Source organism: Plecotus auritus, assembly GCF_963455305.1.
Source record: "Plecotus auritus genome assembly, chromosome: 3".
Lineage (NCBI taxonomy): Eukaryota > Metazoa > Chordata > Mammalia > Chiroptera > Vespertilionidae > Plecotus > Plecotus auritus.
This window is the reverse complement of record NC_137772.1, coordinates 128,641,689-128,667,886: the sequence shown is the minus strand read 5'-3', so window position 1 is coordinate 128,667,886 and position 26,198 is coordinate 128,641,689. Positions and strand designations below refer to the sequence as shown.

Here is a 26,198-nt window from a genome sequence, read left to right as displayed (position 1 = left end):
TCTGTTTGGGGGAAGGAAGAGGCCTTAAGGACCTGACATTTTTAGTACAGTCCGTTTAGAAACAAAATGAGCCAACAGGAAAGGTGGGAAGGTGAGTTGTTGGAAGACCAACAGCTCTGCTTTTAAGAAACCAAATACATGGTACTGTGGGACTTAAGCCAAGGACAAAAGTCTGCTCCGGGAGACTGTGCACACTGCATGACACAGGAACCCAATGGAAAGTCCCAGGCATCCCAGTCATTTCAGTGGTGTTAATGGCCCCTCTATACATTTTAAAGAATTAACCAGAAATGGAAATGAGGCAAAGGATGGCTACCTTTCAATAGCACACCACAGCAGGTCTTAGGCGTCCAACCCAAAGATTATGTCATTCTCTAGGAAAACATACCTTATTTTGAGGTAAATTATAGGTTAATTTATAGATTACTTTTGTCCAGTAAAAATACAAATAATTTCTGCCATGCATAAAAGATAACCGCAAAGATTATGGTTTTACTGTCCCAAAGGAGATAAACCAGTTTTGTTAACTAGTTTGTCTCTAACTCAGCAAACATTTCAGCGTGGCTTTCCTGACAGAGTAAAGCTCTTTCCCTCAGTACTCTGTGCACCAGCCACAAAATCCTGCTGGCTCCCTCATTCATGAGCTAAGTCAATCTCTGACACATGATCACAAAATATTTGGGAGAGTCACGTCTTAACATTTTAAAAACTGGACTTTGATATATGAAATCATATTCAATCACCATTGTCCCATTTACTCTTTCAATCTTTATAATTTTTCTTATCTATATATATAAAAGCCTAAGTGACCTTTATGTCCAGTTGACCAAATGTCCGGTCGCTATGATGCACACTGACCACAGGGGGCAGACGCTCAACGCAGGAGCTGCTCCCTGGTGGTCAGTGCACTCCCTCAGCTAACCTCCCTGGCCGGCCAACCTCCCGTGGTCCTTCCCCCCAGCCGGCCAGCCAACCTCCCAGCCCAGATCAGCCCAATTGGGACTGGGTGAGACAGGCCCTGATTGGCCCGGATCACCAGCCAGGCCAAGGGACCCCACCCGTGCACAAATTCGTGCACCAGGCCTCTATTGAGTCTATATTGTCACAATTTTTGTCACTATTATTGTACACTTAACTATTTTGTCATATAAGTAACATAGATATAGTAGTTTATAGGAGTCTTGGAGAGTAGAATTAAAGATATACATCTTCCTCTAAATATGGGTCTTTTCTGAAAAGACCGAAAAATAATAATAATCAAAAGAACAAAAATTTTATCACAAAGTTAAGATTTTGAAATAAGTTCTACTTTTCCAATATATTGGATTACTACTCACACACACCTGGCAGCTGGTTGCTAATTTCAAACTCAACTCTACCTTCTCCTTAAACTGATTCTCTTCTTCTAGCCAATCAAATAGTCTAGTCTAATTTAGAAACCATGCCTAATATTGTCTCTTGAAATACACCACTCTACTAATCTGCATTTTTTACAGAAAGTAAAAAATATTTAATGAACATTAAGTGCCAGACACTGCAATAGACTGTTCATGTGTATAAGCAAAGAAACCAGAATTGTTTTAAAGATGAACTGCAATCTTCACTTGACTATAAAAACATCATACCCCATAGTGGTAACCCTCAAAAGCCTCTGTCTACTCTTTATTATTCTAGCCTCTAAGTGCTCTCTAGCTTTTCTATCTCTTTTTGTTTTCCCATATATTAATACAGATATTATATTGCAGCATCTTACATAAACCTACTTAGATGCTACAGCTTTTAAATTTTTTCTCCTTGCCCTACTCATTCTCCAAAGTCCATATCAAATGCCCACATGTGTAAAGAGATCAGGAACAGTCTAATTGCTCTTGTCTTCACTTTATATGCAATTCCAATGACCTTCACTTCAGATATGAGGACGGAGTCGGAGAGATTTATGGAGAGGTCCAAGGCCACACAGTAGAAGGACTGAGTTAAATAATGATGAAATGACAGAGTCTGACCTCTTCTCTACCATACTACACTGCCTCTCAAAGCAAATCTAGTTCTATAAATTCCCAGCATGAACTTACCTGTGCATGATCCCTTGGGCGAAGCAAAGTGATACTTAGAAAGGGTAAATCACATGACCAAACTCATACAGCAAGTGTAAGAACTGGGACAACTCAGGTCCTTCTAGCTGTAAAACTGTCATTCTCAACAATTTAGTCACAAATATTCAAGCACCCTGCCCAAAAATCTCTTTCCACAGCATCCTTGCCTCTTTTTCATTTTATGCTGCCTTGTACTTGATTTCTTGTATCACATCTTGGTGCTGTTTCTTCAAGTACCTAGTAGGGTCTTAAAGCGAATGGATAGCATCTTTATATTTTTTATATCCCTAATCCAGAGATCAATAAACATTTATTAACTGAAAGAATGGTGTGAAAAGGGTAATAGAAATCTGTTCTACATGAATTGGAAGTATTTTTACCGTGCTAGGAAAGGAATAGCTATTTTTATTTGATGTTATGTAATTTAAGACTTCATTTAATATTGAAATAAATACTAATAGTTATCTATTAGTGAATATTATAAAATACAATATAAACTCATGTGAATGTTAAAGACTGCAGTGTGACACTTCCAAGCAATGTTCTCTTGCAACAGGCCTCTTCATGCTAAGCTTCTACCGTTCAGGAGTATGTCTTTGTCTCACCATTACTCCGAGGCCTTCAGTGAAAATACTGGAAGTACTGATCACTCCTCTTCAGAATTGAGTAACATAGAAAACTCTTAGAAAAATTATCCAGATGCCCTAGATCTGTGGTTGGCAAACTGCGGCTGGCGAGCCACATGCGGCTCTTTGGCCCCTTGAGTGTGGCTCTTCCACAAAATACCACGGCCTAGGCGAGTCTATTTTGAAGAAGTGGTGTTAGAAGAAGTTTAAGTTTAAAAAATTTGGCTCTCAAAAGAAATTTCAATCGTTGTACTGTTGATATTTGGCTCTGTTGACTAATGAGTTTGCTGACCACTGCCCTAGACTCTCCATTCCAATAATTACAGGCTGTTGTTGTTCCTTGTGATTAAGCCCCTATCCCAGTGGTCGGCAAACTCATTAGTCAACAGAGGGGCAACAGTTTGCCGACCACTGCCCTAGATGTTTTGAAAACGGTATTAAGTTTAGTGCTATCACTTTCATTGAATTTCCTGGCACCAAAGAATTAAACTCAGCTGCAAATAAATGCATGAGAATTAAGTTGCAGTTTTCCCTGTACAATGGTCATCAATTAGTTCTCAATATTTTCATAACTAAAAGCACAAAATTTACAAAGTATATATTTGCTCAGTTCTACAGGGGGCTACTTGCCTTAATACAAAACATCAAGTAAGCTAATACATTGGCCTTTCCCTCAAACCTTTCCAGCCAACTTGTTAACAGGTGTTAATATGTACCCACATTAACCAACTGAACCTCTTCCACATTCTTTTCTCCCTTCTATCCCCAGGGAAGTGAAACTAGATGTTATTAAGGCAAAACCAACAAATTTAGTTACTTGGGAGCAAGAGAAAGAGAAACCAAAATGCCAGAAAATGCACCTTATAAATAATCAGTTCCATGAGAAGTTAGGAGTTTGCTACAATACTATACCATTCCAGACAACAAGTGTTGACAAGAATGTGGAGAAGTCAAAAGCCTCTTACATGGCTTGTGGGATGTAAATGGTACAGCTACTTAGGAAAGTTTGGCAGATCCTCAAAATATCAAATATAAAGTTATCATACAACCCAGCAATTCCTAAGAGAATTGAAAATATATATCCACGTAAAAACTTGTACATGAATGTTTATAGCAACATTATTGCTAATAGTTAAAAAGTAGAAACAAATATCTATCATCTGATGCAGGGATAAACCAAATATGATATACCCATGGATTTGAATATTACTTGGCCATAAAAAGTACTAATACATGCTACACATGGATGAACCTTGAAAATATTGTCTGAAGTGAAAGAAGCCAGTCACAACAGGCCACATATCATATGGTTCCGGTGATGTGAAATGTCAAGAACAGGCAAACCCCTGGAGACAGAAAGTACAATGGTGGTTGCCAGAGGCTGGATAAGGGTGCAATGGGGAAACTTTTAAAAAGCTGTATTGTCCACTTCTCATGAATTTAGTCATAAATCATCATTATGCACTGTTTTACTTCTTTCTCTAATAAACAAATATTTTGCAACCATCCTTCAGATAAGGAATCCATGATGAGCTCTTGTATATGGAGAGATGAAATCGCTGATTAATGTCCTGCTGGTGAAGACAAGATTCCACATACATTGAAGCACGGAGAGTTTTTAATAGTGGACAGGTGATTCAGCCATAGAATAAACTAGTATTGGAAAAGGAAATCCTTGTCCCTCCAACTTAATGCAGCAGACCAAACCAGTTCATAGTGACACAATGACTATGCAGCTATGAGCAGGACCATAGTTCTAAAACAGTTAAGAAGATGTAAGACAATCATCTTTTAAAAGTCACTTAAAGGGGGGAGGTTAGATGAAGACTCAGTAATCCATTTCCATGGGCCACAGATTACTCAAATGTCCACAGGAACCAATTACAGAAAGTATCTACAGCACCCATTCTACCACCCACTTACATCTCTCATCTCCTCAGGGCTGGTTCTCCAACGTTTCCAACAAGGTGCACCTCCTCCTGCAAAGAGCCTGGGAACTCTCCACTCCAGTCCCTGCCCTACTCTTGAAAGCAATAAGGAAAAGAAAAATCTCAAGGTAATATTAACTGCAAGGACTTACCAAAAAAAAAAAAAAGATTAAAAAAAAAGCCACAGGTTTTAAATGATGCAATGTTCAGGGCACCTGTAAATGCACATTTAAATCATTTTATATGTCGGCACTCATCTGACACAATTTGCATTTCAGGCCCCTCCATGTAGAACTGTAGTCTCACCACTCCAGAATCTCTGTTCTGCAAGGATCCTCAGTGCGTGTGGGCGACACTGCTAGAGTTCATGTAATTGTGAGGTAGCAAAGATGAATGAGGTACCATCAGGGACTTGTCTGCTGAAATACATATGCAAAAATGGGAAGATGGATCTGGAACTTAAACTTGGAAGTATAAGTCTCCTCTACAAACGCTTTTCGAATATCTGCTTCTCTTCTTGTTTCTATAATGCTCAGAACTTGTCTTCTAGGCTTACCTCAATGTATTACAGATCTCTGATTTCTTATCTTACTGTGCACTACCCAGAAACTGTATGAGGGACAAGACCAGGTGGATCTCGTTCAGCATCGTAGCTTTAGCATCTAGCTGATGTGCAGTAGTACACTGAATGAGTGAGCAGCTAAATTTTTACTCAAGCTCTGCCTCCCTACACTCTTGAAACCGCTCTTGCTATTGTTGCCAATGTACCACTCAGTGCCAAATGGAATGTACACTTCTCAGAAAAAAAAAAAAAATCAAACCTAACATCCCTGTGGCCTCAGACACTGAAACGGTGCATTCTTCTCTAGGTTTCCGAGATGACACTGTCAGCTGAATTTTCTCATTCCCATCTGGTTACTCCTTCATCTCCATTCTTCACTTCATTTCTCTGCCCATTCCCAAGGTTCCAAATGCAACTCTTTCCTCCAGCTACTTGTGCCTGAGAGACCAATCACTCCCATCTCCCATTCTTCTCAGCTCCAAGACTTAACTCTCCTAACAGCTGGGGAGCACCTTCACCAGGATTCACCTGTGGCACTCAAACTCAACCAAGTTCAAGTCTGCTTCTCAGCTGTCCCCAATGCAAACAAAACCTCAAACCATCTTCTGTTAACATTACCTCCATTCTCCCAGTTGTCCACATCCACAGCTTTGAGAATACTGGACTTCTCCATGTCTCTCCATGTCCTCACCTATTCCACACCCAATCGCCAGGTCTTTGGAATCACTCCCTCACATCCACTTCCTCTGCCACTGCCTATCTCAGAGCTATTCCTCACCAAGACCTGTTATCATTTTTCCATTTTTCTACTTGCTTCTCAAAATCCTATGGGATTGTCAAGATCTGCCTCAATGACATCCTCCCCTACAATCAAACCTTCCCTTTGCTTCTCCACCACCCTGACCCCAAGCTCTGTCCTGTAGAGTCTATGGCAGGGGACTCAGTCCTCATGAGAAGAAGATAACCACCCAAGTGCTAACAGCCATCGAACTTCGGGTCTTGGCTCAAAAGAGGTTCAGGTGTACACAAGATATCTGGAGTGCGTGGGGACAAGGCGAGTGGGAATGGCTGGAGTTAAGAAGAAAGAGAGTGCTGGAAACCAACACCTACGGCCAGTACCAGAGGAGGAAGAGGAGCTGGCACAGGGATGGACCGGACAAAAGGAGACTAGGAGAGCAGGTGCCACAATGGCCAGAGTTTCAAGGAGATGGAGATTAACAATGGCCAAGGTTGCAGAGAATTAAGAAATACCAAGAAAAGGCCATTGATTTGACAATTAAGAAATCACTTTAACTTAGAATGTACTTTCATTACTTGGATGAGGTACATCAAATTACATCAAATGCCAGGGCTTTCGAAATAAATGCACAGTGAGGAAGAGGGTTAGCTATTTTTCTCATCCTGCCAAACTTGTGTAAGATGACGGTGCAGAGATACAGAGCAATGATTGTGTGTTAACAAAGCAAGCTGAGAACTGGAGAGCACTAGACTACTCAGACAAATAGCACCTGAGGATGGAGAGCTGTGAAGACTTCACTGAACTCTAGGAATGACTCATGGAGAACTGGGGCAGGGATGATTCTGCAACAGAAAAAGAGGTGTGGTTTGGCCAGTTACTTCCCCCTCTCCTTGTACAGTGAAAGAATTAATGGGCTCTGAGTGCCTGGCAGTGCATGACCAGTGATAGTACAGGTAACAACACTTTGAACAAAGTAGTTTCCTGCCAAAGTGTCATAACACAGAACTTGGTGTTTGTTGGAACAGACTCCTAAAGGAAAGGATGAATAAAAGGCTCTTTGTTATTCTGCTCCATTTGCATAAGCCCGCACCTACTCATCTAACCCATACTGAGGCTCTTTTAACTAAACCAGCATGTGACACTGTCGAAGTGAAATCGCTTTCTTGATAAATTAGCCATTTAAAATTCCCTGAGAATACACAAAAGCTGAGAGCACAATTCTTTCCTACCCTATCTTTGGGTACAGATTTCTTTCTTTCACTCTTTTTTCTCTCAATTTGATAAATTTTTTTCAATAGTGCTGTTGCCCATTTTCAAACAGCTGCCCTGCGGAGCACTTCCCTCTTAAACCTGCATTTTCCGTGCAGGAAATAAATGCACCTGCTATGTTTTGATACTGTGTTTTCCATCCCAGAAATCTGAGGCTGAGAAACTCTGAAAGATAATGTCTCTCCAGCTAGTGGGCCTAAAATACCCTAAACTTCTGTCCTGACTCACGCTGTTAATTTCTGATGGCTGGTGTGGTGAGACTACACTAAAAGACTAGATATGCCGAATTGTCAACAATCAATTATCATGATGCCAATTTCTGATGGCTGGTGTGACTTTCTGTTCTGAGTCACACTGTTAATTTCTGATGGCTGGTGTGGCGTCTAATTTTTCCTGTGGTTACTCCCCAACTTTCTAATTTCCCAGTTTTATCTTGTAATTCACTGTATATCATGTGAGCAGGTAGAGGAAAAGTGACTGATCCACATCCACAAGTAAACTATAACAGCCATCTGTCCTCATTTGGTGGAGGTGGTGGCTAATTTTATGTGTGAACTTGGCTGAGCCATAGCCCAAACACTAGTTGCTATGAAGGTATTTTTAAGATGCGATTAACAATTCAGTCAGTAGATTCTGAGTAAAGCAGATTACCCTCCATAATGTGGGTGGGCCTCATCCAGTCGGTAGAAGGACTTAAGAGAAAAGGGAATTTCAAGACAGCCTTGGATCCAACACTGCAACATCAACTCCTGCCAGAATTCAGCCTGCCAAGCTGGCCTGCAAATTCTGAACTTACCAGCCCTGACAACCGCATGACCCAATTTCTTAAAATCTATCTATCTATCAGCTATCTATCTGACTATCTATGTATCTTATGTTTCTCTGGAGAAACTTGTTAAAACCAGATCATTAGAAACCTTCAATACAATGCATCATATAATCTTTAAAGTATGATGCCTATTAGGTTAAAACCAATAATTTGGCTCTAGCCGGTGTGGCTCAGTTGCACCAAAAGGTAACTGGTTCAATTCCCAGACAGAGTACATACCCAGGTTGTGGGTTTGATCCCTGGTCAGGGTGCATACGGATGACAGCCAATCAATGTTTCTCTCTCACAGTGATGTTTCTCTCTCTCTCTCTCTCTCTCTCTCTCTCTCTCTCACACACACACACACACACACACACACACACACACACACACACCACACAACCCCCTTCGTCTCTCTCTAAAAAAAGTAAAAAACATATTTTTTAAAAATTTAAAAACCAATGATTTGTTTAAGGTTTCTGAAATGAGACTACACTAAAAGACTAGATATACCGAATTGTCAATAATCAATAATCATGATGCCAACAATTATACCAGTAGAAGGCTACTAATGGGTTTTCAATTAAAGGAGAATTATTTCCAGAAGTAAAATAAAAGTCATAACTTAATTTTGCTCTTTCAAATCTTGGTCCTTAATTCTCTGCCTTGGTTTGTTTCTTACTGAACAGATCTCCAGGTAGCTTTAAAGTAAATTATAGCCTTGAATCGAGAAAATGTAAATTGTAGGCCCTTTACAATTATACTCATGGCCGAATGTTGCCAATAAATAAATCCCTTGTGGAAAAAAAATCTTTCATAAAACAAGCAATAAATTTTTATTGAGTGCCTACCAGGGTTGTTGGGAATTATTATGAACAAAAGCATTTACTGTACGTCTTTTGTAATACAACTATCATCTACTCAGTACCACAAACACAGGTCACAGTGTGGTGCACTGGTCTCCATTATCAGGAATGGCTTACATGAAGTTACATAACGGGGGAACTGGCGAAATTGGTAATACAATTACATAGTAGGTCTATCAGAGAAACAAAGCAATGCCAAATGAATGCTCTTTTCAAATGACTGATTCCTAAGGAACGACTAATATGTCTACTCAAATTTCCGTTATAATAAAGCAATGGTCACTTCCTATAGACTCTGCCACTTAACCTTAAATTCAAACCAATAATAACACAGTAGATTTTCCTTTGACTATGATTTTCACTAAGATAACCAAGGAACTCTCATTTTAAAACAACAGCCTGGACCCCGTCCTACCTTTCTCAGTCTTCAAAAGGCCACTGAAGAGGTCACACCACAGTAGGTATGATTTTATTTTAGGTACAGTTGCTCAGCAGGAGCTCAGACCATAAAATTATCAGAGCTTTGAACTTTGCCCTGCACAGAATACCCACCAGTGTGATTTGTAAGTTCGTGCTGTTGCCTGGCATTAAGTTAATGTATAACAACAAATACACATCAGAGAGAAAAAAATCAACAAGTTAAATATAGAAAAACCCAAACTGGCAACAACAAGAAGAAAATAGTAAACTTTGCAAGTTGGTTGCCCCTATCTGTATGCTTCTTCCCCATTTTTCCACACATTTGTTTGCGATTAAGCAGTTAATGAACTAAGGATGGCCAGGCCCATCTCTGATTTTCCTTTCATGAGAAAACAGTATGACAACTTGGGTTCTGATAGAAGCAAAAATCCATCCCAGCGAATTTTCTATGTGAAATTTCAACATCCAAATGAGTTCAACATTAATTTCTCGAAATAAGCCATTCTCAGGAAGCACTGACACCAGATAGCTATTTATCTAAAATCAGTCATTCAAACATGGCAGTCAACATATGCCACACATAAAGGAGGAATTCACACTCTTTCCATAAGCAGCCTGAGGTGAACTCTGAAAATGGTTTAATATTCAGCTGACCCAAAAAACCCCCACAAAATCATGCAAATCAAGAGGTTCAATTCTTCTTGTTCACTTTAAGAACACCCATGAAACTGCCCAGGCCATCAGGGGTATGCATACCCAAAAAACCACCAAGTACCAGAAGGAGGTCATTTTACAGCAGCAATGTGTGCCATTCTGTTGTTACAATGGTGGGGGCAGTAGGTGTGCCCAGGCCAAACAGGGGGCCGGGCCCAGGGTCAGTGGCCCAAAAGAGTGCTGAATTTTTGCTGGACATGCTTAACAATGCAGAGAGCGATGCTGAACTTAAGAGCAGAGTCTCTGGTCATTGAGCTCCTCCAGGTGAACAAAGCTCCCAAGATGCGCACAGAACTTACAGCTTGTGGGTGGGTTAACCCACATGAGCTCTCCCTGCCACGCTGAGAGGATCCTTCCTGAGAAAGAGCAGGTGGTTCCAAAACCAGAAGAGGAGGTTGCACAGAACAAAAAGGTATCCCAGAAGAAATCGAGGAAACAAAAACGTATGGCCTGGGAGTAAATTCAACATAAAATAAATGCTAATAAAAATTAAAAGGAATAATAAGAAGAAATAATCTACAGAACTCTAATCTCTTCACTTTCTGTTTCTTCTCACAACAATCCCATGAAGGAAATTAACTTTTCTGGGTAAGTTTTAGCAAGTCACTAATCTCACTAAGCTTTTCTCCTTTATACAGTGGGAGTAATAACGTCTGCTCAATGTGTGATGTATTGTAGGAAGCAAACCAATAAATGGAAAATCTCGGTAGCACCATTTCAGAGCAAACTTACATGATTATTTTTAAAAATCCCACAGAGCACAATCAGAATTAGAATGAATGCTCCAAATTTCTAACCCCAATGTACACAGGAATGCAGGTTACCTCCCTTCCTCTGTCAGTGGAAAGATAAGGCCGGTGTTAGCCAAAGGAGAATATATACACAAAGTAATGAAAGCCTTGATTTGGATCTCTATGAAAACTTTCCACATAGAAAGAGTTCCAACTTTTGGACGTTATGCTTCCTTTGTGTACTAAGTTAAGGCATGATGATGCCCTAGTCAAATGTTTTCATTCCGCTGTCAATCTTGGTTTGCTTCGATGGCAGTTTCCCAAAGGGAAGTAGTATAGAATTATGTCTATCCTGAAGGAAATTTATATTCATTCTATCTGACTTACATTTAAAAACTTATGTTCAATATATGTGATGTTTTTATTTAAAACATTTAGCACTCTGCTAAAACAAACTCAACCTGCAAATGAAAGAGAAGTAGACAAAAAAATTTAGACTTAGTAAGAGACAAGTACCTGAGAGAGTACTGGAAATAACTCAAGAAAAGGCTTTAACCTAACTACTTTGAGGTGCTGCACATATGTAGCAATCTTTTTCTCCTTTTCTAGCAAGTTACCACGAATAAGGAACATATGTGAGTAGATATCTTTCTTCAGAAGCTTCATACACTCTGATCCCAAATGCAGCAATAAAAATAATGGTGCCTGCGATGAGCCACTAATCCATTGAGCACCAATGCCAACAATGCCATGATGCCGTACAGTAGCTCCTTTGGGTTTCACTGGATTTGTTTTAATGGACTAGACTTTGTTTAATGGACCTGATTAATAAAGTAGAATAACACAGTGAGTTTTCTAATACTGATAAAATCTGTGCAGCTAACTATATTTAACCCTCTTGGAAGCTCACAAATTACTAGAAATGAAGGTTTTTAAAAAGTAAGGGATATAGCTTAAGGTAGGATAAATACATAACCATAAAATCACAGCCTCTCAGCCTCGCTAATCTCATCTTTAAACCAAGCATGGTGGAAAAAGATCCTTCCCAACTCAGCCTATCTAGAAACAGCTTTGCAACTCACCTAGCCAGGCCTCCTTCCCAATGCAGAATTCTTCCTAGAACAAGGGCAGGGGGTGGGAGAGGGAATGAGGGAAAACAAAACAAACCTTGAGGAGTTTTCCACAAGTAAGTGAATAACATAACTTTTCAACTAAACACTTACTGAATACTGAATATGATGACTACAAAGAGCACAATTACTTATATTCAGCACTTACTAATAAATGCCAGGTCCTATGCTAAGTGCTTCTCACTGAGTATTTCTCTAAATCCTCAGAAGGGCCTAGGAAGCAATACACATCCCCCTGTGACAGATGAGGAGGTGGGAAAGTCACACAGCTAGTGAATGCCAAACTTGAGTCCAGGCTGTCTGACTCCAGAAACCATGTTTTTAAGTACTTCCTTAAGCACTTATGGTCATGAAAAATTAATCTTTCACAACAGTTTCCAAAGACATTCCAAAGAATTAATTCCTCTGTCAAGGAATTTAATTAAAAATTTTTTCAGCTAATCAGTATTAAACAAAATTGAAGACTTTGAAAAAATTTATTATTTCAAATAAATGTTAGAACATGGTTAATACTAGATAAACATTAAATGTAAATATTTAAAAATGATTACTATCAGATTCATTTTTTAAAGCTTAAGTAATCAATTATAATTATATTTATTTGAGTGTACAAAGTATTGGACTAAATAATTTATAGATTTTATTCTAATCCTCATACTAATTTCCATGTTATGTATGAGAGAACAGACTGAGGGGAAGATATAGTTACATCAAAGAACCAAGACTGGAACCCAGGAATACTGTCTCCCAAATTCTCTTTTAACTACACTTCGATCTATGTTTAAAATAATGTACAGTCATGTGGAAATGTATATACAGACACAGAATGCACATACACACACACACACACACACACACACACAGTGGCCAGATTATTATGACCACCCCATTAGTACTTCATTGGGCCACCTTTTGCCTTCAATACTGCGGCGATTATTCTTGGCATTAACTCCATGAGATGCTGAAAGATGATGCGAGGAATTTGACACCATGCCTGATGAATAGCACTGTCCAGTTCTGTGAGATTTGATGTTGTGGAACCAGCTGCCTTATGGCTCTTTTAACTTCTTCCCACAAATGCTCCATTGGATTGAGATCTGGTGATTGTGGGGGCCACCTAAGCAAGGTAAAGTCTCCCTCATGTTCTTGAAACCACTCCTGCACAAAACGAGCACCATGGCATGGCGCATTGTCTTGTTGGAAGAAGCCATCTCCATTGAGATATGACATCAACATGATAGGATGAACTTGATCAGCAACGATACTTAGGTATGTTGTGCTATTCAGACGTTGTTCCACACAAATTAAAGGGCCCAAATCATGCCAGGAAAACATGCCCCAAACCATAACACTGCCCCCACCAGCTTGAAGGGTTGTACTCATGCATGTGAGGTGCATGCTTTCATGCTGTTTCCGCCAAATTCTCACTCTGCCATCTGCATGATGCAAATAGAAACATGATTCATTGGACCACATGACTTTTTTCCAATGCTCGACTGTCCAATCCTTGTGTTCCTGTGCAAATTGGAGATGTGTTATCTTGGTAACTGCAGACAGCAAAGGTGTTCAAACAGGCCTTCAGCTTCCATATCCCATACGATGCAGTGTACGGCTAATTTGCCTACAAACGTCAGGTGGTCATAATAATCTGGCCACTCAGAGTGTGTGTGTGTGTGTGTGTGTGTGTGTGTGTGTGTATGTGTGTGTGTATGTGTGTGTGTGAACACACATACACACACACATATAAATACTAGAAAATCTTGAAAAAGGAATTTTTTCAGAGTCTTTATGTAATTGGATAAAATGTTCCACTTCTACTTACTGCAATGTAATGGCTATTTTAGTACAATGAATGAAGTTAAAAACCCCTGTCCTCAAAAAGTTCATATTCAATGCAGTAGACCGAAACACTGCAGATTATAACAAACACAAGTAAGTGTGCTAAAGGGATTTAGCATTGAGAGATTTCAGGAGTAAAAGCAGCTTCACAGGCAAAAGTAATTAGAGAAAGCTTCACAGGAGTTAGGATCCAACTATACGGGCCATGAAAGATGGAAAAGTTAGAATGATGAGAAAGAAAGAAGGATGTAAAGGCATTTTTTAAAATGGTTTTGTTGGTCCTTTCTTTTAGGAATTAAAAGCAATTCTTTGCAAAATCTTTCAAATAGAATAGGAGGGAACACTAACATACTTATTCTATGAGAACAGCATTACCCTGAAAACAAAACCAAAAGAAGACATTACAAGAGTAGCAAACCACAGACTAATTTATCTTATGAATATACGAGAGGCCCAATGTATTCCTTCCCTTCCCCCAGTTGCAGCCAGGGCCTCCCTCCCTTCCCCTGGCCAGTCCCACCCCCTGGTCAAACTCTAGGACGAACTCCCGGTTGAGGGGACAATTTGCATACTACACTTTTATTATATAGGATATGCAAAACTCCTAGACAAAATGGTAGGAAACCAAATCTACCAACATATAAAAATAATTATAGCCCAACAGGCATGGCTCCCAGTCAGGGCACATGCCTGGGTTGCAGGGCTTGATTACCAGTGTGGGGCCTGCAGGAGGGAGCTGATCAGTGATTCTCTCTCATCATTGATGTTTTTATCTCTCTCTCTCTTCCTTCCTCTCTGAAAGCAATAAAAATATTTTTAAAGTAATAATCCTATATAATAAAGAGGTATGCAAATTGACCATCACGCCCTTGCACAAGAAGGCTGCCCCCATCTGGTCACAAGATGGCTGCCACAAGATGGCCAGCAGGGGAGGGCAATTGTGGGCTATCAGGCCTGCAGGGGAGGGCAGTTGGGGGGACCAAGCCTAAGGGGAGGGCAGTTAGGGGAGACCGGGAGGGCAGTTGGGGGTAACCAGGCAGCAGGGGAGGGCAGTTGGGGGCAATCGGGCCAGCAGGGGAGCAGTTAGGCATCGATCAGGCTGGCAGGGGAGTGGTTAGGGGGTGATCAGGCTGGCAGGCAGAAGTGGTTAGGGGCAATCAGGCAGGCAAGCGGTTGGGAGCCAGCAGTCCTGGATTGTGAGAGGGCAGTCGGACATCCCCTGAGGGGTCCTAGATTGGAGAGGGTGCAGGCTGGGCTGAGGGACACACACCCCAGTGCACGAATTTCGTGCACTAGGCCTCTAGTCTATATATATATAAGCCTAATATGCTAAGTATCTGACCATTTGACCAGTTGCTATGACACGCACTGACCATCAGGGGGCAGATGCTCCAACGGACAGGGACTAGGCAAGACGGGCCGGACACACCCTGGAGCCCTCCCGCAGTCCCTCCCCAGCCCCAATCGGCCCCGATCAGCCCCAATCGGGAATGGGTGAGACAGCCCTGATCAGCCCTGGTCAGGACTGGGCAAGATGGGCTGAACATACCTGGAGCCAACCTCCCATGGTCTTTCCCCTGCCGGCCAATCTCCCGCGGTCCCTCCCCAGCCTCTAAAATGCTTCTTCTAATTAATTTCCTTTCAATGTGCACAAATCCATGCACTGGGCCTCTAGTAATAATAATTACACACCATGACCAAATGGAATTTTCCCAGAAATTCAAGGGCTGGTTAAACATTCAAAAATTATTTAGTGTAATACACCATATAAATAAAGGACAATTAACACATGATCATCTCAATAGATATGAAAAAATGTTTGAAAAATTAACTCCCTTCCCTGCTAAAAGCACTCAACATATGAGGAGCAGAAGGGAACTTCCTCAACCTGATAAAAAGCATCAACAAAAACCCCACAGTTAACATATACTTAATGGTACAAGACTAGATGCTTCCCTGCCAAGATTAGAAACCAGATAGGATTCCTGCTGTCACCACTAGCCAGAGCAGCCAGGCAAGAAAGTGAAATAAAAGGCATCTAGATTGGCAAGGAAAAAGTAAAACTATCTCATTTTGTTGCAAATGACATGATCTTATATGTACAATGTCCTAAGTAAGGATAACACTAAGAAAACTACTGGGCTGATAAACAATTTCAGGAAGGTTGAAGGATAAAAGATAAACATGGAAAAAATAAATTTCATTTCTATACACTTGTGGTGAAAAACAAAAAGGAAATTAAGAAAGACATTTTACTTACAATAGCATCAAAAAGAACAGAAGCCAGGCTCACAGCTGACAAGTGCAGCGGCAGTGGCGGGCCTAAGCCAGCAGGCCAACATCCCCCAAGGGGTCCCAGACTGTGAGAGGGTGCAGGCCGGGCTGAGGGACACCCCCTCCAGTGCACGAATGTCATGTACTGGGCCTCTAGTTAAAAATAATGATAATAAAAACCTCTCAAAGTCTATAGTCCTCCAACCTATCTTTAAAAAAAAAGTTACCAGTCAATTATATTTCAATAGAGCTGTTAAAGAAACAAATTAGGCTAGATGTTTTGTTGTGGTGTCAATTCATTCTTACTCTAGACAGAAGGTGGTAACAGGCAGGAATGATGCAGTATAAACTATTGGGTTATAACTTCAGCTCAGTCATTAGATAGAATGTGTCAGCTTGGGTCATTATTTAAAATTTCTGATCTTCAATTTGTGTGTCTTTCTTATAGGAATAGCTCCCTAACAAAGCATGGCACACAGTAAGCTCATTATTAGAAGTAGTATTAATAACTATACAAATGATGTCATAATTGTATAGTAAAAAAAGCTCTTACTATAAGAAGACAGATGCATCTTCCTCGGAAGAATTAAAATGATCTCTATTCATGAGGGTAAGAGGGGACATATGCAATACTTCCAATAATAAAAAAATTTTAAAAAAGATCTCTATTCATGGCAGCCATATCATAATGGAGCTCAATAAATTGCTGTTAATTCAATAAGTATTTTAAGAGCTTGTTCATAAGTGGCAAGCATTGGCTTTCAGATTAAATTTCCTAACACTCATACCTTGTTTGGCCTACACAGGGAGTTTTTTTAAAACTGAATTCATTTTCAATATTTAAGAATAGAGAGATTGTCTCTTAAAAATCCAGGTTTCTAGATTCTCTTGGAAAATAAGAGAATTTGCTAACACTGGGCCATATTTCCTTGTAAACCTTATCGGCAGAACCTATGGAGCAACAATCTCCATCTAAACTGCCAAGTTCCTCTGTTACTTGCATAGCCCCCAAAAGCACAGCATTTGCACCATCTGGCTGTCACAGACTGGAGATACAAAGATAAACATGCCACAGCTCTCAGTCTTAGGGAACTCACAGACTAGCTGCAGACGATGCAAACAGCCATACGAAACTGGTGGGGTCACAATATCAACCCAATTCATTTCATACAGTGGGAAAGAATACGGTTCAAAGACATTATCTGATTTATCTAAGGCAAACCACATCAGCCAGACTACCTGATATATGCTTGAATTATTATAAAAGTATTTGATCCATTTCTTCCAGTTATCTATAATACTAGTAACCTAAGGTAACAGATACAAGTAATGGTGAATGGAAGTAATTTTCATGACCACCACACTTAGATTAAGAAATAATAAACACATTGAACAGACAGTATAATTTTCAACTTCTTTTTATACTAGGAAGAAAGGAGGAAGCTCATTAATAAAATGATATAAAATAAAGCAGTACCTTGTTACCTATTAACAATTAATAGCTTATCAACTGATCACCTATTGCTTATTTAGATATATGGAACTTCTTTAGAGAATTACCAGGCTCCATTTTCACAGAAAACAGTAATTAAATTAAACAGCCGCAGGGTGAGAGAAAGAAGACTAAGGACCATTTCTAGGCCTCTTGCCAGGATCCTGTGTGCTTAATCTGTCCTTGGACTGGCCTGGCCCCATTAATCAAAGCAAATGGTTTTCTGGGAAAATAACAAGTTTTCATGATCTAAAAAACAGATATTAAAGGGAAACTATGATGTCATGGGGAAAAGAGCAAATACTGTTTGTAGCTGTATTTTCTCATTTTTGTCGTGTTATGTGAAAAGCAATAGACCAAAGTCTTTGCTGCACTTCTGAAATTGTACCTGGTTAAACAGGTTAAACTAATGGTATGTTTACAAGTCGACATGAAGTAACTTCAGTATTGATACCAATACAGGATCTGTTGGTATGAGGATCAACATGACTTACGTAGGTATTCTTTATAAAGTTGAGTTGCCCTGGCTGGTTTGTCTCAGTGGTTACAGCATCGGCCCAAGGACCAAAGGGTTGCGGGTTCAATCCCAGTAAAGGACACATACCTCGGTTGCAGGTTCCCCAGCCCCAGTAGGGGTGAGCATGGGAGGCACCAACAGATGTTTCTCTCTCTCTAGCTCCCCCTTCTACCTCCTTCCACTCTCTCTAGGAACCAATGGGAAAAAAAAAAAAATCCTCAGATAAGGATTTTAAAAAAAGTTAAGTCATTGAAAAGACAATGTAAATAAATTTTCCAGTATACATGGAAGTTTCTATTTCTCAAGAAATAAAACATAAATATTAATATGAAGTTTAAGAAATTTACACTTGGCCTCTATCTTTATAACAAACTAAAGAAGTATGCCAGGAGCTGAACAAACCCAGACGCCCTGAACCCACTTCAGTGCCTGGCACCCGGAGGAGACATGCAAGAAATGCCAGGTTTGGGACTGAAAGTGACTATGTGACCAGATAATAAAACAGTTTCCCTGCAAGCACTTTGAATATTACTTTTCAAAGTTAAGCTGCAGCATCTGAAACTAAAATAATCTTCAAGGTTGAATTTTCTCTAGTAATCACTATGGGAGACATTGGGAGTCCTAGGTTTTTCTTGTGTGGAAGAATAAAAGATACTTAAGTCCATGACTCACATACTTTTTTATGTTTTTATTAATTTTTTTTTTTTAAGAGAGTGAGGAAGGGAAAGGGATAGAGAGAGACATTGATGAAAGAGAAACATGGATTGGCTGCCTCCTGCACACCCTCTACTGGGGATTGAGCCCGCAACCCAGGCATGTGCCCTGACAGGAAATCGAATCGGGACCTCTCGGTTCATGGGTCGATGCACAACCACTGAGCCACACCAACCAAGCTCACTAGTTTATTTTTATATACTTGGAGATAAGCACCATTTCTGAAATAGAGAAATTATTCAACAATGTTTTTAGAATAGATGAATAATTAGCTTTTATATTAATTATCAATTTCTCAGCTCTTGACCTAATTAAAGTAGAATGAATAAATACTTCGTAAACATAAAATTAGTTAACTCATAAATACTACTCAATAAGAAGTAATCTAAACAATCTTGAAACATAACCTTTCCCTCCATTCCTGGATGACAAGTTTAACTACCTGACCTCGATTTTGAGATCAAGCTTGATTTTCTTCAGACTTTGCAATTCTAAAAATGGTGGGATAAAATGGTCCTCTAGTACCTACATCTTCAATTGATAATATAAATTCTATTCGCCTTAGTTGATCCTCAAAATTGATCTGAATTGTCAATACAGATGTTTCGTTGCCTTACTTTTGCCAGACAATAATGGCTTCAAATTCTCTGCTTTTCATTCCTCATTCCCATTCCCCTACCGGAAAAAAAAAAAGAAAGAAAAGAAAACAAACAAAAAAACAAACAACTACCAATATCACCACAGCAAAATACTCTGTTTCAGGATTAACACCATCAACCAATAGGATTAGACAGTTACCTAACACTCCACCCTACAACAGCAGACTATGCAATCTTTTGAGTACATGTGAAACATGTATCAAGATAGACAATATCCTGTGCCATTAAACCAACCTCAACAAATTTAAAAGAACTAAAATCATACAGAATGTATTCTATCACCATAATGGAATAAGCTAGAAATTAATAACAGAAAGATAACAGGAAAATCTCCATACACTTGAAAACTAAACAACACACTTCTAAATAATCCATAGAAGAAGTCTAAAGGGAAATTTTAAAAGTACATTTAACTGAATGAAAATGAAAAGGCAACATATCAAAATTAGTAGGGCACAACTAAAGCAGTGCTGAGGTTAATTTATAGCATGAAATGCATACATAAGAAGAAACTTCTCAAATCAATAATCTAAGCTCCCACCTCAAGAACATAGAAAAAGAGCAAAATAAACCCAAAGCAAACAGAAGGAAGAAAATAACAAAGGTAAGAGAAATTGAAAACAGAAAATGGGGGCGGGGGTGAGGGTGTCAATTAAAGCAAGACTGATTCTTTTAAAACATTGATACAATTTACGAACTTCTAACAATACTAATAAAAACAAAAGATATAAGTCACAAAATACCAATATTAGGAATGAAACAAGGCATCACTACAGACCTGGCAGACATCAAAAGGATAAGGGAATACCATAAACAACTTTACAGACATAAAACTGACAACTTAGACAAAATGAACCACTTCCTCATAAAATACAAACTACCAAAGCTCCCACAATATGAAATAGATAACATCATCAGCCATTAACCATTAAGGAAATTATATTTATAATTTCAAAGCTCCCCCCAAAAAAAGAAATTTCCAGGCCCTGATAATCTCACTAAAGAATTCCACCAAATGTTTGAAGAAAAATGAATATCAATTCTATTCTTTTCCAGAAAATGGAAGGAACACTTCTCTATTTTATAAAGCTACTAGGGGCCTGGTGCACGAAATTCATGCACTGGGGAGGGATCCCTCAGCCCAGCCTGCCCCCTCTCACATACTGGGAGTCCTCAGGGGATGTCCTACTGATGGCTTAGGCCCGCTCCCCGTTGGGAGCAGACCTAAGCCGCAGTCTGGCCTCCCTTTGCGGGAGGCGACTGGGCTGATCAGGGGAAGGCGCCAGCCCCATCACCCCGCTGCTGCAGCCGCCAAGGTATTTTCATCAACACGGACTCCAGTCCCTTCACCATGAAAAAAGGACAACTTTCTTTAGGCATTTTCAAGATGTGTCTTTCATAGGATATGACATTTCTTTCTTTTTCTTTTTATCCTCACCTGAAGATATGTTTCCATTGATTTTTTCCCCTTCCCTCCGATCGCAGGCTCGGCCCCTTCCCAAGCCTAAAGCCCCCGCCCCTTCCCAAGCCTAAAGCCTCCGCCCCAGGCTTTAGGCTTGGGAAGGGATTACCCCCACCCCCCAGCACCTCCCATGGCAGGCTCAGCCCCTTCCCAAGCCTAAAGCCTCCACCCCAGGCTTTAGGCTTGGGAAGGGTCCCCCCCCCCTCCCCTCCGATGGCCGGCTGGGAGTGACCTGGGTGCCGAGGAGGTTCCCCGGACCCAGGTATGTATGCAAATTAACCGCCATCTTCGTTGGGTTAATTTGCATACTCACTCTGATTGGCTGTGGGCATAGCGGAGGTACGGTCAATTTACATGTTTCTCTATTATTAGGTAAGATTATTACCACTCTGGCCGGTGTGGCTGGGTTGGTTGCAGCCTTGTCCACTAAGAGGTGGCAGTTTGATTCCCTGTCAGGGCACATACCCGGGTTGTGGGTTGGTTGGGGCACATATAGGAGACATCCAATCAATGTTTCTCTCTCTCTCCCCCTTACTCTCTAAAGAAAAACAGACACTACAAACCAATAAAGTTATTATTACCATGATACCAAAACCAGATAAAGATGGTATCAAAACAAAGTGAAGACCAATATAGACACAAAAATGTTTAGCAAAATAGAATGGAATTAAGCAATATATAAAAACTAGAGGCCAGGTGCATGGATTCGTGCACTAGTGGGGTCCCACGGTCTGGCCTGTGCCCTCTCGCATCCAGGACCCCCTCAGGGGAGGTCGGAGGCCCAATGCACAGATTTGGCCTGATCCCCACAGGCCAGGCCAAGGGACCCCACCAGTGCATGAATCTGTGTACTGGGCCTCTACTATGCATATAAGATCTTTGGTTAATCTCTTCCTGCCCTCCACCCTACCCCTTTCCCTCTGAGATTCATCCGTCTGTTCCATGTTTCCATGCCTGTGCGTTGAGCGTCTGCCCCCTGGTGGTCGGTGTGCGTCATAGCTAATGGTCGAACAGTCGCTTAGGCCAGTGGTCGGCAAACTCATTAGTCAACAGAGCCAAATATCAACAGTACAATGATTGAAATTTCTTTTGAGAGCCACATTTTTTAAACTTAAACTTCTTCTAACACCACTTCTTCAAAATAGACTCGCCCAGGCCGTGGTATTTTGTGGAAGAGCCACACTCAAGGGGCCAAAGAGCCGCATGTGGCTTGCGAGCCGCAGTTTGCCGACCACTGGCTTAGGTTTTTATATATATAGATAATTATACACATGACCAAGTGGTGTTTATTCCATTTAGGCTTACTCCAGGGATTGAAGACTGATTCACTATTTGAAAAGTAATCAAATAATCCACCACATTAATAGGCTAAAAAAGAAAAATCACCTATGATCATATCAATTAATACAAAAAAAGATTTGATAAAATTCAACACCCATTCATCATTAACACATTAAGCACCCAGCCTGTTTTGTCTTCCGGACGGAAAGTACAGTGTTAGTCACTGGTGACTGACAGGGCTCTTAATGTGTTAAAAAAGCTCTCAGAAATACAGAAATAGAGGGGAATCTCAACTTGATAAGGAGCATCTACCAAAAGCCTACAGCTAACATCATATTTAATGACAAAAGATGGAATGCTTTACCCCCACCAAGATCAAGTACAAGAAGCAAGGATGTTTGCTCTCATTGCTCTCATTCTAGCAATGTAGTGCTAGCACTAGCCAGTACAATAAGCAAGAAAATAATAAAAAACATAAAGCTTGAAAAGGAAGAGATTAAACCATCACTAATTTGCAGATGACATAACTGTCTACATAGGAAATACCAAGGACTTTACCAAAAAACTCCTAGAATTAATGAATGAGATCTACAAAGTTGTAGGATACAAACTAAATATACAAAAAAAAAATTGTATATCTATGCACAAGCAATGAACATGTGGACACTGAAATTAAAAAGCCAATACCATTTCCAATTTTAAAAAATTAAATGCTTAGGAGTAAATCTCAGAAATCGTACAGGAATTACATGCTAAAAACTACACAATACTGATGAAAGAAATATAGAGGACTACTATGTTTCCTGATCAGAAGATTCAACATAGTAAAGACATCAATTTTTTCCCAAATTCCAGCAAAAATTTTTGTAAATATACGATATTCTATAATTACTATAGAAAGGGAAGTGGCCAAGAACTGCTAAAATAATTTTGAAAAAGAATAAAGTGAGATGATCAGCCTACTAATTTTAAGACTTATGTATAGCTATAGTAATTACGACTTGATATTGGCTGAGGAATGGACACAGCTCAATAAAACAGAAAAGAGAACTCAGGAACCGACTTACATAAATATGCCAATGGATTTTTGACAAAGGTGCAAAAGTAACTGAATGGAAAAAAGTGCTGAAGCAATTAGACATTCATAGGCAAAAACAAACAAACAAAAAAAACCCATGACCTAACTCCCACACTTCATACAAAAATTAACTCAAATGGATCGTAGATTTAAATGTAAAATTTTAAGCTATGTAACTTTTAGAAGAAAAAAAAATGGAAAAAAATCTTCAGAATCCAGGGCTAGGCAAAGAGTTCTTAGACTTGACACCAAAAGCATGATTCGTAAAAGGAAAAGTCAATAAATTGGACATCATTAAAATAAAAAAACTTTTGTTCCTCAAAAGACCCTGTTAAGAGGATGAATAAACAACTAGAGTCAGAGGACCTATTTGCAAGCCAAATATCTTTAAAAAGGACTATTATCTTCCGAGAATTATGCTAAATGAAAAAGCTAATCCCAACATACCATACAATTTCAATTTTATAACATTTTTGAAATAAGAAAATGATATGAAGAAATAATTAGTGGTTACCAGAGATAAAGGAAGAAGGGCGGACAGGAGAGAAGAGAGTTTGGCTATAAAAGGACAATGTGAGGAAGCTTGTGGTGATGGAAATGTGTCTTCACTAGATCATTATTAATGTCCTAGTTGTGATACTGTGCTACTATATCATGTAAATATCATTGTGCTAATCCTGCATGTGCATCTACAATTGTCAATCTACCACTAATAAAATACAGTTTAATAAAAAGTAATAAACCAGAATTTTAAACTCTTCATGATGCAATTATATGTATATTGTCTTAACACTGAAATCCCCACTCTCTTCTTTTGCCAACTCTGGCCTCTTCTGTGACAGATGTTGACTTTTACCAACATTACTCCAGCTAATGAAATCAGACTACAAACACAGCATTGCTGTGTCTTATGCACAACCAATCACCAGGACTGAGGTATGCCTTTAAAGTGGAAGTTAAAAATTATGTTAAAAGAGATCTTCTCTTGAATATCCAAACCTCACAAATTATATAGATACATTCAGTAATAGACCCTAGGGCTCAGTGCCAGAAGTCTGTCTGAATTCCAGGGTTGATTACCCAGTCATGCACTAGCAAGCATGTGTGGCTCCTCCCTATTAGGTCATTGATAATTATCAGCCATCTATATCACTTCCTTTGAAACCATTCACCTAACTCTTGTAACATTCCCACGGTTATCTGCCTCAGACTGTGGGAGAAGTAGGATGCACTGTAATTCTAAGACTATGCGTGAACTACATCAGTGGCACAGCCTTCCCAGCTCAATTCTCTGGGCTCTATCCTCCACATGGAAATAGCAGGTGCTGTCAGATCTGCTCTGCAGGTTCTGAGATGAAGGCCACCACTTCTTCATCTTCTTCTGCCTCTTGCCAAATGGCATGACTACATGAGGCAGACAGTAGGCAATGCTTTCAAGTGACTCTGCACTCAGATGGCACAACAGCCACTTCCCTGGAAATCTGAAACCACCCAGAGAGTGAGTGAATCCTGACAAAGTCTGAATTCCTCACTCTTTCGAAGTGATAGCTATGGGATACTCCCAATGAGGAAACATCTTCCAACTAAAAATCCATGAGCAATGTGTTCCCAGCTAATTCTTTCTGAATCCTGCAGCAATGAGTTTGTACAAGGAAAAGAAAGACTCAATAACCAGGGACATGTAATATCTGGTCACTGCATGATCCAGTTATCTTTAAAAAACAATCACAGAGTAATACAAACATGGGCTTTAGAGAGTTTTGTTTTGTTTTGTTTTAAATCCTTTGTCAATAATGACTAAAGTGCTTCCTAGTCTTTTCAGTTGACCTGGAAGTACACAGAAGGCAGCTGTCCAAGTTCAGAAGGACAAGGGCCCAGGAGCCCTCCTGCTGAACCAGGCCTCCTTTCACAATGTTCTGTTTATCCCAGGCTGATCCGCACAGATACCCACTATCTTTATCTTGAAGGAAAGTGTTCCAATTAGCACTAGGTGTTCTTAAAAATCCCCAACCTGAGAAAAACAGATGTATTGTGTAGAGAGTAAGACCTGGCATCTACAGAGAACTTTCTAGGAAAGCCTAGAAAACCGTCCTGTCCTGCTGCAACAGGTGTTTCCTTCTTCCTTCAGACTCCTCATCCCAGCAGAAAACAAAAACAAGAGATTAGTAGGATCCACCCACAAAAACAAAAGGGACATTAGACTCCTATAGCAGGAAATCAACAAAAATGTTATCATCTGCTTGAACAATTTAAATTCAGTCATCCAGCATGCTCTGAAACATAATAAGCCACTGTGCTTTAGAATAATTGTTGCATGGGGTTTGACTTAATTAATCTCAGCAGGTTTGAAAATAGCCCGTGTGATAAGCTTCCCTCGGATGCATGAGTGTGCAAATGAAAGCTGGCCTGCCAAATCAGACATATTCAGGCAGTGGCAGCAGGATCACATGGTTTGACCTATCCACCTGTAAGCATTGACCTTGGAATGCTACATAGGAAGAGAAAGTGGCACTCTACATAGGAAGAGAAAGTTATAAGAGTGTTCACTTCTGTTTACTGCTTGAAGGCTTCAGGATCAGCACCCATTCAGGGTAAGTAGGCACTTTGTATAAGGGGTGTGATTAGAAATAAGATTAGGAAAAGCAGAAAGAGTTCTTGCTTCCTTGTACGAGAGTCCCTCTATATCAGCAGGAAGGCAGACATCATTCCCTGAGCCTGAGTATTTTTCCTAATTTTGGTTGGAGCCACAAGAAGCACAGACGGTCTGCAGGCAGATCAGTAGACAGGGACTGATGGAGCACACATACCCTCTCACTTCTCCTGGGCCCCAACTCGTGGAAGCAGAAGATTCTAGCCTAGAAAGAAAAGTCTATAGGAAGTTAACCTTCATCAGTCTCCTCCCATCCAACAGAGATCAAATAAGAGAAGGTGAGACTAGCAGGGGAAGACATGAGGTAAGCAGTGCCTGGATTACTGTTGAGACTGGACATTGTAAG

At 40.0% G+C, this 26,198-nt stretch overlaps 1 protein-coding gene and 1 pseudogene across 2 annotated transcripts in view; one reads left to right on the top strand and one right to left on the bottom strand.

Moving 5' to 3' along the window:
• The window catches only part of SPATA13 (spermatogenesis associated 13), a 160,960-nt gene that overhangs the window by 125,968 nt on the left and 8,794 nt on the right, over positions 1 to 26,198 (bottom strand). The gene's annotated exons all lie outside the window — the stretch shown is intronic.
• On the top strand, positions 9,957 to 10,496 carry LOC308244170 (large ribosomal subunit protein uL22-like; annotated as a pseudogene). The gene has a single exon. The product of its transcript is annotated as a large ribosomal subunit protein uL22-like (transcript).